The 13,740-nt window shown below is 41.2% G+C and overlaps 1 protein-coding gene across 2 annotated transcripts in view; it reads left to right on the plus strand.

Annotated features, from left to right (window-relative positions):
• The window catches only part of ATP2B2 (ATPase plasma membrane Ca2+ transporting 2), a 606,047-nt gene that overhangs the window by 345,961 nt on the left and 246,346 nt on the right, over positions 1-13,740 (plus strand). The window lies entirely within an intron of this gene.

The raw sequence follows: 13,740 nt of genomic DNA on the forward strand, positions 1-13,740 counted from the left end.
GCATTCTTGGCCACTGAGCATGTTCAGTTGCTATTGGTCTGTTTTGGGGTCCCCTCCCCTTAGGTGTTCTTTTCCCCTAAACATTTTTGCCCTTTGCAAACCTTGGTGTTACTCCTGCCCACCTACCCCTCCACACACAAGCCTACTGATACGTCCCTCTTGTTCATGGGTGGCGACCTTTTGGCTACATAAGTACTGGAACATAGAGCATTGAGACTGCTATTCTACGATGCAGCTTCTGAACCTGGATCCTGTCCTCCATTAAAAACCTTCTTTATAAGATAATGTTTTTCTAGGTGCAGAGTCAAAGCTTTACCACATGATCCTGCTGGCCTTCAATGGAGGTGTCCTAGAGTAAGATAGTTGGTTGAAATGTGGCCAGGCAGGCCCTTTCTTCCATATTTACCCCCCCCCCCTTTTCATAGTCTCTGTTTTTGTTTTAGGGTGAGAGGGACTAGGCCTGTTCACTCCAGCCATCGTATTTGAGTCTTCCCCTTGTCTAGTCTTTGCGCATTTGCCCACTGTGTGTTATATATATATTAGGATGGGTGTCAGTAGGCCCAAACTCCATCACAATTACATTATGGTGTTTTAAGAGTGCCACATATAGCCAAATAATAATGACTACCTAAAGCTTATATACAAAGTATTCTGGATTTTTATATATCACTGTACTTCTCATGGAAAAAATGCTCAGCATACTTTCCAGTATTGTATGACTTGCCATAGAAGAAGTGAATAATTTTTCATTTTAGAAGTTCCATATGTGACTGAAAGAATCGTATATAGTAGGATGTACCATGAAAGGCATGCTGGAGGCTTTTGTGCTCTCAGACATTGTACACGTTACTTTCTAGTACTTTTGTGAAGTCTGCTTCTAAGCAGTTTGTGTGTTAGAGGGGTTTAGTATTGTTTAAACTTGCAAACAGATTAAAGTAAAGGGTCCCCACCCTCCACCCTGCCTCAGTACCTGTCTGCAGAAGAAAGTAAAGGCTTAAAAAAAAATTATGTATTTATTTACAATATTTATATACTGCTCCACATCAAAGATTTCAGAGCAGTAAGCAGCAAGATAAAAGAATAAAACCTCATATTAAAATAATTTAAACAATTTAAAGAAATTGCCTTTCAAAGCTTTTAAATCTATGTTGATGCTAGCAGTTGCTATAGATTGCTAACATTAAAAAATATGCCATGCTATATGCCAGTTATTTAGCCAATTCCTCCAGTTAAGGTAACCATAGCAACTGTCAGTGAGACACGCTTTGGTAAATATGATTATGGTATATGTGTGTGGTTCTTTTTTTAATTAAGAAGGTATGTTTTCAGTATGAAGGATTAGTTGGGCTTTGGCAGTGCTTCTTTGAGCTTGACATTGATATAGTAATAAGCTTAAATGGCTCATTCTTGGCTCTCTTTATGAGGTCAACCACCTGGTCAAAAATAATTGCCAGTTAGGTAAATTTCCCCTAGGACATATGAGGAGATGTGTCCCTAGATGACCAACAGTCTCTTTGAAAAACTGGTCATATCTTGAAGGGCATCATTTATTAGGAAACTGGTGTATTTTGGGCAAAGAAGGAGAAAGAGCCCTACATTTGAATCTGTGCGGTTACTGATGGGGTTATGGTAATTTCAGTTCCTGTAACCTAAATCAATGTCTAAATAGCTTTTGAAAATGGGATTAAAATCCTAAAGCACTAAGGGACATTATTTTTTGAGACAAGTATATCCTTCAATTCAAGTATTTGAATTTGTGAATATTCACCTTGAATATGTCCTCTTGCACTATGAGTATGGCTTCTCCAGTCTCTATGGATTGATAAATATCCAGATGTTGGTTCCTAATAAACCAAATTTGTAAATTAAAAGTAACTAAAATGGGTTTGGGACTAGTTATACCCAGTAAAGTAGTTTTCACTTTGCACATACACAAACACAAAATGGAGTCAGTTGCATTCATATGCAGGACAAAAAACAATGCCGTTTAGCATATAGCTTCACAACTGAAGCATATGCCAAAGCATACACCATTTCCCAGGCTTCTGTGGAAGAAATTAAACTGGGATAACAATAAAGGCCAGTGTACAATATAGAATTAAGTGTGCATTGAAAAGGACAGGCATCTGTCTGTTGTATTTCAGATATAGGATGTCTTGTCTTATAGAACAAGGCTGAAGTAGATGATGAAGTGGGTTTATTTTAATTATGTGGTTCTAAAATGTGAAAATTTGCACAAAAGAAGATTCTTCAACTCTGATTTTTACAATTTGTTGGAAAATCCTTACATGCTTTTTTCTGTCCAATTACTGACTATTTCTTAAAGCTCAATAAAACTAAGAACCACTAGTCCATAGTGGTCGGGGGCATATCTGGCATGTGAAGTTCGTATAACTGTTCAGGAGAGCAACTGTTCTCTCACAAAAGTTATTAACTCAACAACCGTGGTCAGTAATATATCCCAGTCAGGTAACTCTCACTTTAATTACTCAAATTATTTTTTTTCATCCATTGTGCACTTGAAATAGAAAATAGGTTGTGTACCTTGCTGCTCAAATGAAGTGAACAACTCAGTAGAACTGGTTCAAATGCTCTCACACCAATTCATTTGACCACTTTGGGAGCTTTTCCAATTCATGCAGGCATTTACCCCATGCATAGATTGAGTGTGCATCTGGCAAACTATTCTTGTGAACAGGTGTTTAAGTGCATGTTGTCATCATGCCTGCTATGTATGAAAAAAACCCAAAAAGCTTAGGTGCAGCAAATACTCCAGTTTCTATGGAGTATGATGAGATGATGCGTATGACTGGTGTAGAACATCACATTCCCTACATCCCAAGAAAAAATAATACACCCCTCCCCCCCCCCAATGGATTTTTAATACCTTTTGCATCCCCAATTCTCAAGCTGTGAACCGGTTGTGTGGTTACTTTTTCATATGCTCAGCCTACAACTAGACTCTTATTTATTTATATAATGTATAGTCCAACCTTCAATTCAAAGCAATTTCAGAGCAGTTTCCTTGAGAAGTGCATTCCACAAAGGGTGTGCCAGCACTGAGTAGACCTTTTCCTCTATTATCGACTGCATCACTTCAGACATCGGGGCTATTTAGACAAAGGTATCCAACTGCATTTCATGAATCTTTTGGGGCTTGTCATCATGATTGCTGCTGCTTGCTCAGACTACAGTCTGCTGGTACACACACAGAGGTAAATATGTGCAGTCTACATGAGCATACAGAACGTAGCACACTTTTGCCCCAGACCAGCTAAAGCTTGTTGTGCTTAAGTTCCACTGAAAGCACTGGGACTTAAGTTAGTCATGATAATTTGCTTCAGTGACAGTTTGTCTGCCTAGGCGGTGGAATTAGGTGGGAATGCTGGGTCAAAATGGACTGTACCACTTTAGAATGTAAGTAGAGGCTCACATTTTTTGTAATGTTCCCCTACATGAAAGCTTAACCTCAAGTACAAAACCCACAGATGGGTTAAGTGGCTTTCTTTCATATGTGCAGGTTAAAAAAACCTTGCAGTTGTTTTTTTAGTACAGGAAAACATTCCAAAATCATATCCCACACCTCTAACATGAACTGGTATAGCCCATCCGAGGATTCTGGTACCTCGATCTGCTTTAACTGGGCTTTAATGTAAATTTACTTTATTTTAAATTCACAAGTGGATTGAGACCATTGACGTTAGTACACCTATGAAAATGCCTGGCAAAGCTTGTTTGCAGTGGAAAGCACAAAGTCCATGTATGCTGAATTCTGCGTGCAGTACAGCAGCCTGTATACTACTGCTTCCTCATGTGAAACCAACCAGTGGGTTGAAATCGGCACAACCAGCTGCTGGCATGCCAGTGGTGTGGCAAAAGCATCAAGTCATAGTGACACTATAAATGGCACTGCGTCATGAACTAAGCATGTAGCAAACTGTTCATACCACAGCTTTAGAATATGCCAAGCTTCACATGGACTTGCTCAGCCTACCTTTTCAAAAAGACAATTTGGACATATGAGCTGGCACTCATTCTAGCATAGGTGAACTGAATTCCTGGAACACTTCTAACTCAGATGAACCTTTTTCCAACAAGACTCCAAATAAGGGAACTTATTTGCTACAGCCAAAAGAAGACGTGCTGACCATGTTTTGTCACCCTGAATATTGCCAGTTTTAAGCTACATTTGCCAGGAATGTTCACCTGTTAATCTACCATTAGAAATAGTAGATTAACAATGTTATTCTACTATTTCTAATACCTTCTTCTGTACGAAACTTGGCACTGGTGCAGATAATAGACCAAAGTCCTTCAGCAGGGACATAATATTATTTACTCCATTAATAACAAATAAGGCTGCTGTTTGAGGAAATAAGAATTAATTCAATAGGAAAGTATTGTGGTAATTCACAAGGCTGCTGTGTTGGCACCTTTGTCCTGCTTTCTCACACTTCTCAGAGGAATGGGATATGGCTTAGGCAATTGCCGTGGCCAAGAAAGCATAAACACAGCAAGGGTTTTGCATGCACTTCATTTTATTTGGGTGTAAATTAAGTTGGAGAAAAATTCTGATTCTGCACAGGGGAGGTGTAATCTCCTTTAAAGTCAGGAACATATTCAGATTAACTGAATCTTCATTCTCCAATGTCCACTAAAAGAAGTTTTGTATTGAAGCATTCATTCGTGGTAAAATACACAGATCCACATCATAATACTCATATCTATGAGTGAGATCAGACTCACAGTGTGTTTGGCAAGGCTGCTGTCTTCATGTGTATCATCAAATTTCCTTTTGGGAACTGAAAGTTGTGTGGTTCAATTGGCAGTAATGTTTCCTGCCCTGCATTATGATGCATTGTGTTATGATACTTTGCCAAATAATTGACTGTTACTCCAAGCTGTCAAACATAGAGCAGCCTGTAAATGATGAATCTATTTGTATTGTCCATTCACATGTTCATTAGGTAAGCCTTTGACCATTGTGTGCTTATGATTTTCAATCTTGGAATGGTAGCCAAAGGATTAGTTTATTTATTCATGCAGCACAGTGTTATTTTGTAAACTGCAGACCCATTTTAAAAGCCTTTTGGTCTCGCAGTGTTCAACAACTGTTTAATTCAGGGTGAGGTTTAACATTAAACATGTTCTGCACATGTTCCTTCAGAGAGGTTGCCTTAGAGCAGCTGCCTTTCGGTGCCTAGCTGGCTGAACGCTGATGATGCATGCAGACATTGAACGTTCTGAATGGGAGAAGAATTTCCAGGGGAAATGGCACTTAATTCATAAAATGCATCCAGGCATTATGAGCTGATCAAATTAATATAGTGAATCAGGTAATTACAGATGATGGTGACATCACTAGCCTGGGTCCCCCACACAAAATGTATGACAGATGTGCCTTTATTGTATAAAAATGATGATCTGATAAAAAGGGTGAGGAAATTTGCTTTCAAGTGAAATATCAGTTTGCTTGCCTCCTTACCAAGTTAGTTTGATGTTTTCCCAAGCATGCATTGTTCGTAAGTACAGAAGACTTGCGTTTGAACTGACTCTCCACTTTGCGTACTTTTGAAGGTCACAATGCCATTTTGGCTTTGATTAACCTCGGGATTTATTCACTGGTAACACTTAACCTTTTTCTGACTGTTTTCCATGACACATTGCACATGTGCGTGCACGTTTTCTGTATAAACCAACAGATATGTTTGTTTTACTGAGAAAGAAGAAAAAGATGATGTCTGAGAGATGCTTTTCCTCATGGAATTTATCATGATAACTGCTGACCTTTCTATGATCAGTCCAGTTATTTGCTTATTTTCAGACTTTCTAGTGAGAATCTATTAACCTATTAACCAGCCAGTATGGTGTAGTGGCAAGAGTATTGGACTGGGAGCTGGGAGATCCGGGTTCTAGTCCCCACTCGGCCATGGAAGCTCACTGGGTGACTTTGGGCCAGTCACACACTCTCAGCCCAACCTACCTCACAGGGTTGTTGTTGTGAGGATAAAATGGAGAGGAGGAGGATAATGTAAGCCGCCTTGGGTTCCTTGCAAGAGGAATAAAGGCGGGATATAAATGCAATAATAAATAATAAATAAAAATAAAATATTAATGTTGGAGTACATTCAGCTTGTAATAGAACTGAACCCCCAATATATTTTGGATTCTGTTTGTGCATTTATAATTTGCATATTACATTGCCGAGGAATAGCCATTTGCAGCAGCTGCCAGTAACAGATTAAGCAGTTCTTGCCACTGAGTGGTTCTGCGGCACATGAAAGAGCAAGTGGTCAGCTGTTGGACTGTTGCCAGGCACTTACTGTGGAAGAAAACTCTTGTACTCTATTTCCTTTGATATGCTGTCTTATAGTCTGGAAAATATATGTTAACATGCAGGAGAATTGTTATATGGTGTGAGTAGACATTACTATGAAAAGTAGCCTGACGCAAGATACAATGCTGAAGTAGATTTTCTAGACATATCTCCAAAGATCCCCTTTCATTTTGCTAGTGGGTAGCATGGGAGACTGTATGCCAGGTGTGCAGAACCTCACACCTGGAGGCCCAATCCAGCATTCCAGGGGTCCCAGTCCAGCCCAGACATCCATGCCCCTTCCCCTAACCCCCCATCATTTTGTGGTATCCTGGCTCTTGTGAGTTTTTTTCCTTACTCTAAAAGATTGGAAGGCCTCCGCTACTGGCAGTAAGAGCTTTAAGCTACAGTAGGCTGGGATTTGGGGTATTTGAGCCGCCCCCTTTTGACTTTGCTCCCACTCCCTTTCTCTTTAGCCTCACCCACCACTGGAATGCAGCCCCGAGAACTTCTCTAAAATGGGATTTGGCCCTTGGGCTGAAAGAGGTACTGCTCCCCTGCTATATAGCCATACGTGGTGATATCGCCATATCATGTGCACACATACGTTTCCTAAATTTATGTGTGTTATCCCATCTTGTTTCTCCTAATAAAGGTTATTACTCTAATATGAGTATTATGGTTTACCTTACTTGCCTTTGTTTTAGCTTAGAGTTTTTTATTAGGAAAATATTGCATTCTCATGTTACTTGTCACCACTGCCAGAGGCGGTCCAAAACAATCTTTTGACTGAAGAAAAACAACCACTGCAGTTTTTATTGCCTTAAAGTTTATGGGGATACTTGTTTCGGTGCAACTTTTGGGGTGGGTTCGCGCATCACTTTAAGCCATGGTGGCTTATAAGCTACTCACGGTAGCTTATTTTGAAAAATAGCCCACTGTGCCCGTCACACGATCGGACAAATAACCTACTGTGCAGACCTTTTTCTCCCCTCCCTCTGCAGTTGTCTGTAGTCCTCCCACCTGGCCGGGCAGGTAGCCCAGCTTCCTTCTTGGTGGAAGCAATATCCCACCATCCCTCCTGCCACCAGTATGTCGTCTGCCTCCCTCTGATTGGCCAGCTTTGCACGATGAGCATCTTCGGCTGTCTCCTGTCTCTGCTACCTCCCCGCCATTCTCTACAGGGTGTTGTTCCTTAGCTGCTTCCCCCGCACGTCCACCACTGCGTCTGCAGGGTTTTAGCTGTGCATCTGATGCAACCCCATGAAGGAAACCCACGCATGAAATTTTGTCTCATTCCTGCAAATTTTCAAGGGTTTAGAGCCACCACCCCCTTTTTGGTGCAAAGGGGTTATTGGTGTGAAGAGGCATGGTGTGGCTTGAGTTTAAATAGTTTAAAAAGTCAAGCCTTGCCAAGCATCCATCTGCCACTCCACTTCCCAAGCTGGATTTCCAAGCCCTTCTCTGGCCTGTTCACCAAAAAGGGGGTGGTTACTCTAAACCCTGGAAAGGTTGCTGGCATGAGAGGAAATTTTAAACACAGGTTCCCCTCATGGGGAGGCATAAGATGCCCAAGTAAAACCCTACGCCAGTGAAACCTACTTCACACCTAAACGGGGGTAGTGGCTCTAGGGCCTTGAAAGTTTTCAGAAACAGGAGAACATTTCATACACAGGTTCCCGTCATGGGGAGACACCCATGGCACAGCGAAATTCCGGCATGGCTATGCATCTCCATGGGAAACATAGGGATTGTACTCCATGTGCATGTCTTGGGGAGGCGCGTGCGTGAAATTTGGAAGCTTGCAGAGCGCTTCTCCAAAGGAGGTGGGGAGGGCATAGTCGGCAGCGCAATCTGTTGCTAAGCAGATCTCAGGAACAGAGATCACCTGAGAGTAGCAGAGCGGCAGCTTGACTGCTCTTGCCAAGCAACTCTGTAGGCGAGCAACTTCACCCATGCTGCGCATCAGATGGCACGATAAGCCACGATTGGTTAAATAAATAACCCGTACTGCAGACCATGGGTTATCAGGGTGGCTTATTTTGAGTGTTGCAGTTCCCTTTCCTTCCCACAGTGGCTTATTTACCCAAAATAAGCCACCCTGGGTGGGAAAGGGAGCTGCTGTATGACACGCTAACCCACCATGAGTTAAATAAGCCATCGTGGGTTGAATAAACCATATTGGGTTAACATGTCATCTGACTAAATGTAGTAGCCTGCAATTGATCATCCAGGTTTTGAGGTGGGAATTCCATTTCAGTAACAAATACAATATTTTTTAATAGTACTCATCATTTTAAAAAATGTATTTCAAAAAATGCCCATTTTGTTTCTAATGTAGGTCATCATGGTAAGCACATGGTAAATAAATCATATTGCAAATGTTGTACTTCCAATCAGGTTCTTTATATAAAATTAACTTTTAAGATTGACAGTCTACTTTTAAATCATAAAAGCCATCTTGAAATCATGTTTGGAGTTAGCAACATTTTATGTTAATTTTGGCTAATTAATTATAATGGAGAAAATGTGTTTTTTCTTCCTCTGAGGGTCCCTTAAATCAGCCATCCCCAACTTGGTGCTCTCCTGACATTTTGGACGAATTCCTCACAGCCCCAGCCAGCATAGCGGATGGTCAGGAATGCTGGGAACTGTAGCCCAGAACATCAGGAGGGCTCCAGGTTGGAGAAGGCTGCTTAAATCTCAGCTCTAATGAGAAAATTTGATTGCTTAAATTGTCAAATAGCACAGATGGTAAGTTATGTATTAAAATGGAATGCAGTAGTTGGTAGCTGCTCTTTCATACTGTGAGGGTGATAAATCCTGTACACTTCCATTAAAACATAATTACTCTTCTTGATAGAATTAAATTTCCCCTTTTGAGGGTCATGATCCTAAAGGGCTGATGCTTGTTTCATGAACACACCTGATTCCCCCTATTCCCCCCCCCCAGAATGTTCCCAATGCTATTTAAACTTAGTTGAATTCATAGTGCAACTTAAGGATTTGATGCAAACATTTTTTGAAGTGGAAATTGAGAACAAAGCAGCACATAAGCAGTGGCATGAAAACGTTTCATGCCAAATTCCCAAACTATTCTTTTAAAGTTAGGTTACAATCCTGTACTTACCTGGGAGTAAGCCCCACTGAACTAGATATCTCTTCCGAGTAGACATGTATACAAGTGCATTGTTCAGTTCAGTTCAAGTTTATTACACAGTCACAGGCCTTTTCAAAGTTGCTAGAGTAGTTTAAAGAACAGTTGGACTCTAACAGGAAGGGCACGTCTGGAAAATAACTGGTGCCTGATTCACCCTTTGAAGACGTGTGAAGATAAGGTGGCCTCTTCTTGCTCATTGAGAAAAAGGGAAAATGCATTACCAAAAAAGAGGACCAAATAGGACACCTTTACATTAAATATGCATAGGCTAATATATGTATTGGTGCAAATTTAAATAAATTCCGCTCTCTCCCGGAGTGTACTCAAGTTCATATTCCTTGCATCGGTGATGCTATCTAGCCATCTCATCCTCTGCCATCCCCTTCTCCTTTTGCCTTCAATCTTTCTGAGCATCAGGGTCTTTTCCAGTGAGTTTTCTCTTCACATTAGGTGGCCAAAATATTGGAGCTTCAGCTTCAGTATCTGTCCTTCCAATGAGCAGTTAGGGTTGATTTCCTTTAGGATTGACTGATTTGACCTCCTTGCAGTCCAGGGGACTCGTAAGAGTCTTCTCCAGCACCACAGTTCAAAAGCATCGATTCTTCGGCGCTCAGCCTTCCTTATAGTCCAGCTCTCACAGCCATACGTTACTACTGGGAAAACCATAGCTTTGATTATACTGACCTTTGTCAGCAAGGTGATGTCTCGGCTTCTTACTATGCTGTCTAGGTTGGCCATAGCTTTCCTCCCGAGGAGCAAGCATCTTTTAATTTCATGGCTATAGTCACCGTCTGCAGTGATCTTGGAGCCCAAGAAAATAAAATCTGTCACTGCTTCCATTTCTTCCCCTTCTATATGCCAGGAAGTGATGAGGCCAGATGCCATGATCTTAGTTTTTTTAATGTTGAGTTTCAAACCAGCTTTTGCACTCTCCACTTTTACCCTCAACAAGAGGCTCTTTAGATCCTCTTCACTTTCTGCCATTAGGGTGGTATCGTCTGCGTATCTGAGGTTGTTGATAATTCTCCCGGCAGTCTTAATTCCGACGTGTGATTCATCCAACCTGGCGTTTCTCATGATGTACTCTGCATATAAATTAAATAATTTAAATAGACATACATTACATCTCGCCATGGACTGTGACCAGGTGACCTGTATGTCTGCTCAGTCTTCTGTCTGGGTGCTAACTGTTGATGGGGAACTTCAAGGCCCCATCATTGTTGCTTTCCCTTCTTATGGTTCTTTAGTGTTAAACTGGACTTAGACTGGACAGCCCTTCAGAGGATGCCTTCAAACAGAGGACTATTGTCCTTAAAGTAGGACACTTGACCACCCTACCTGCAGAGTCCTTTGAATCTCATCAAATATTTAAAATGTTTTCTATGATTCATTTCCCCCTTTTTAAATTAGGGTCACAAAATGTATGTGGACCATCTGCACATAGAGGGGCCACTTATGGGTGGCCATATATACATACGGTATTATGCAGCCCATGTCAGCCATACACTTACAGGTGGCCATAAACATAGGGTTCACATAGGGTGGCCATACATAAGCAAAAAGCACTGACTTGTGTGCACGAGGGAGGGAATAACAGCCCTTTATAACTAATGTGATGCCACTGTGGAGAAAACCTGACTGGGGAGCAGGGCGGGGGGCTTTTGAGAGAGATGAGGAAGGGGTGAAATGAAAGAGGGGATTTCCAATGCATAAATAGAACAGCCATCAGAAGCTTGGTGGGTTGGTACATGGGAGACTGCCTTCTTTGTTGTGGCACCCAGACTCTGGAACACCCTGTGCCATGAGATCTGCTTTATCCCTCTCTGATATAATTTTTTTGCCAATGTGTAAACAATTTGTTCAAATAATCCTTCAATCTTAATAAATTATGTTTTTGATATGTAATTCTGTTTTTCTGCTGCTGTGTTTTTGTGTGTGTGTGTGTTCTACGTTCTTACGCTGGTTGTAAGCTGTTTTGTTCCTTTGTATGTAATGGAAAGGTGCAACATAAGCGCTTTAAAGCAAACTCAACACTACTCATGGGCTGTCAGCGGTAATCTAAACCACAGCTCAGCCCATAAATAAGTGTCCTTAAGCCCATCGATTGCAGCAGAACTAATCATGGTCATATCTATATGGATTGTGTTTTTAGTGCTCTGAAAAAGTTTACTTCTAGATGAGTTAATGCCGGGTTCCAAACCTAAAACAAATATAAGCCTCCTTTCAGAGGTTGAGGCTCCTACAAGCCTACTGTCTACCATATCCTTCTATGCATTTGCCTCTTCACTCACTTTTCGTCCTCTCATGTCCCTCCCAGCCTGATTCCAGTGGCCATGAGGAGATCAGGGACCTCACTGGGAAATCCTTTTCTGTGTCATCAGACTCTCACCAAATCAAATTTTAAAAAGTCTCCACCACCCCCTCTCCCCTTGAAGCAGAATTTTGTATCTGTATTTGGGAAGTCATCAAGGTCTAATGTACAGGAAGTACAAAAGCATATTCCATATATATGATGTTAGTATAGGACCAGAGTTTTATTGCTGTTGTTGTTGATTAAATCCATTGCATTTTCTAGCCACAGTTATATAAAATCTGTATATAGATCTACAATCTAACCAAAATGTTAGTATTCACTATCCTTAGCAGGGATGTCGGAGAAATCCGCAACTGATTCAAATGAGTTCAGATTTTTCTGAATCTGACCTGCGGATTCCACAGCAGACCAGCTTTTTCTGAGTCATGTGGTTTCTGTGGAGTTGTGAAATGTCTTTTCACTTTTAGAGAGGATTTGCACAAATTTGCATCTGTGCTAATGTGCATTAACTAATGTTAATGCACATTAATTAACTAAAAATCCTGTTTAAAAAAATCCAGTTTCATCAATGACTGGACGATGGAACAAAAGATGCCTGCTGTCACGTTCCTTCATCTTCCCCCCTCACAATCAACACACTCCAGGAAACAAGGCTTGAGGCTCACTATTTTATTAGTTAATGACTAGCTTCTTTACAAGTGCAGATTTTAAGAAACTCTCAGACTACAATGAAAGGTTAGAGAAGTTGCCAGCAGTCTAGGCAAGAACTTCTCTGCCAGACTAGCTTCACAGGGATGAAGTTAGGGTGGCTCCCTCCTATGTAGGCTTTCACGATTGGCCAGCCTGGTAGAGGATCTTGGCCCCACCTCTTTTCCCGCTTTGCTCTGTGACGGACCCTAGCATCTCTCAAGTCACGCCTCTTGTTCTCCTCCTCCTCCTCTTCTGAACTCTGGGTTCTCATAGTAGAAGAAAGGGGCGGGGGCATTCAGGATGAGCCATCTGTGTGTCAAGGTCTTGGGAAGACAGCCTTGCCGTATCTGAGCTCACTAGAGAGGGTGCCTGCCCCTGTTCTGGCTGTTCCCATTCTGAATCTGAGCTGCCAGACATCTCCACACGCTCAGATTCATGTCTGACACCTGGCAGTCTGTGAAACACAGATGGAACAGATTTAACAAAATCCACACATAATGCTGAGCCTGGAGGACAGAGCTGTTGCATATCATATTTGAGCTGTTATTGGGAAGTTATAATGGACAAGAACTATATATTATTCTTTTGGACCCTAATTTGTGCTTCATTAGCTTCCTTTGGGGAAATGTGATTACATGAATATGCTGGTCTCAGGAAATGTATGAAACAAATACCTTGGAGCATTCTTGATCAGGAAACCGTATGAACTCCAAACCAATGTCACAATTATCCAATTGCCCAAGCTTGTTCCAGACATTCTCAAGTCACCATGTTTATAGGAGGTTAGGAATACTGTACTACACATCCAGAGCCCAAGCATCATTTTTGGAGCCCCCAATACTACCTTGTAACATGGGCTACCTCCCACACACCTACCATGATCCCATCCCATATATACTATCACATTGGTCATGAAATAAAAGTTTCTATTTTCTGAAATTACACCATGGTGCACACTGGTCTTTTTTCTATTTGCCACGCCCCAAAATATCCTCCCCACTGTTTGCAATTTTTGTTTAACTTAATATCCACTCTACAAAGCTTGCTGATTATTTGGAAATTTTTCATTGGTGCTAATAAAGATATCCTGCTGATGTTTTGAAATCTTTATTCTAAAAGATCAATGTGGCTGCAAACACATTTTATAAATGGCACTTTAAAGCTGCCATTTTCTGGCCTTTTTCATTGCAAAATCATAAATTGTCTCCCCAAAGTATTTTGAAGGCATTATATTGGAGTTGCATGATACATCTGGCAGTT

This window comes from Heloderma suspectum, chromosome 2 (genome assembly GCF_057233095.1).
Source record: "Heloderma suspectum isolate Gila_16-S chromosome 2, 16-S_ref, whole genome shotgun sequence".
Lineage (NCBI taxonomy): Eukaryota > Metazoa > Chordata > Lepidosauria > Squamata > Helodermatidae > Heloderma > Heloderma suspectum.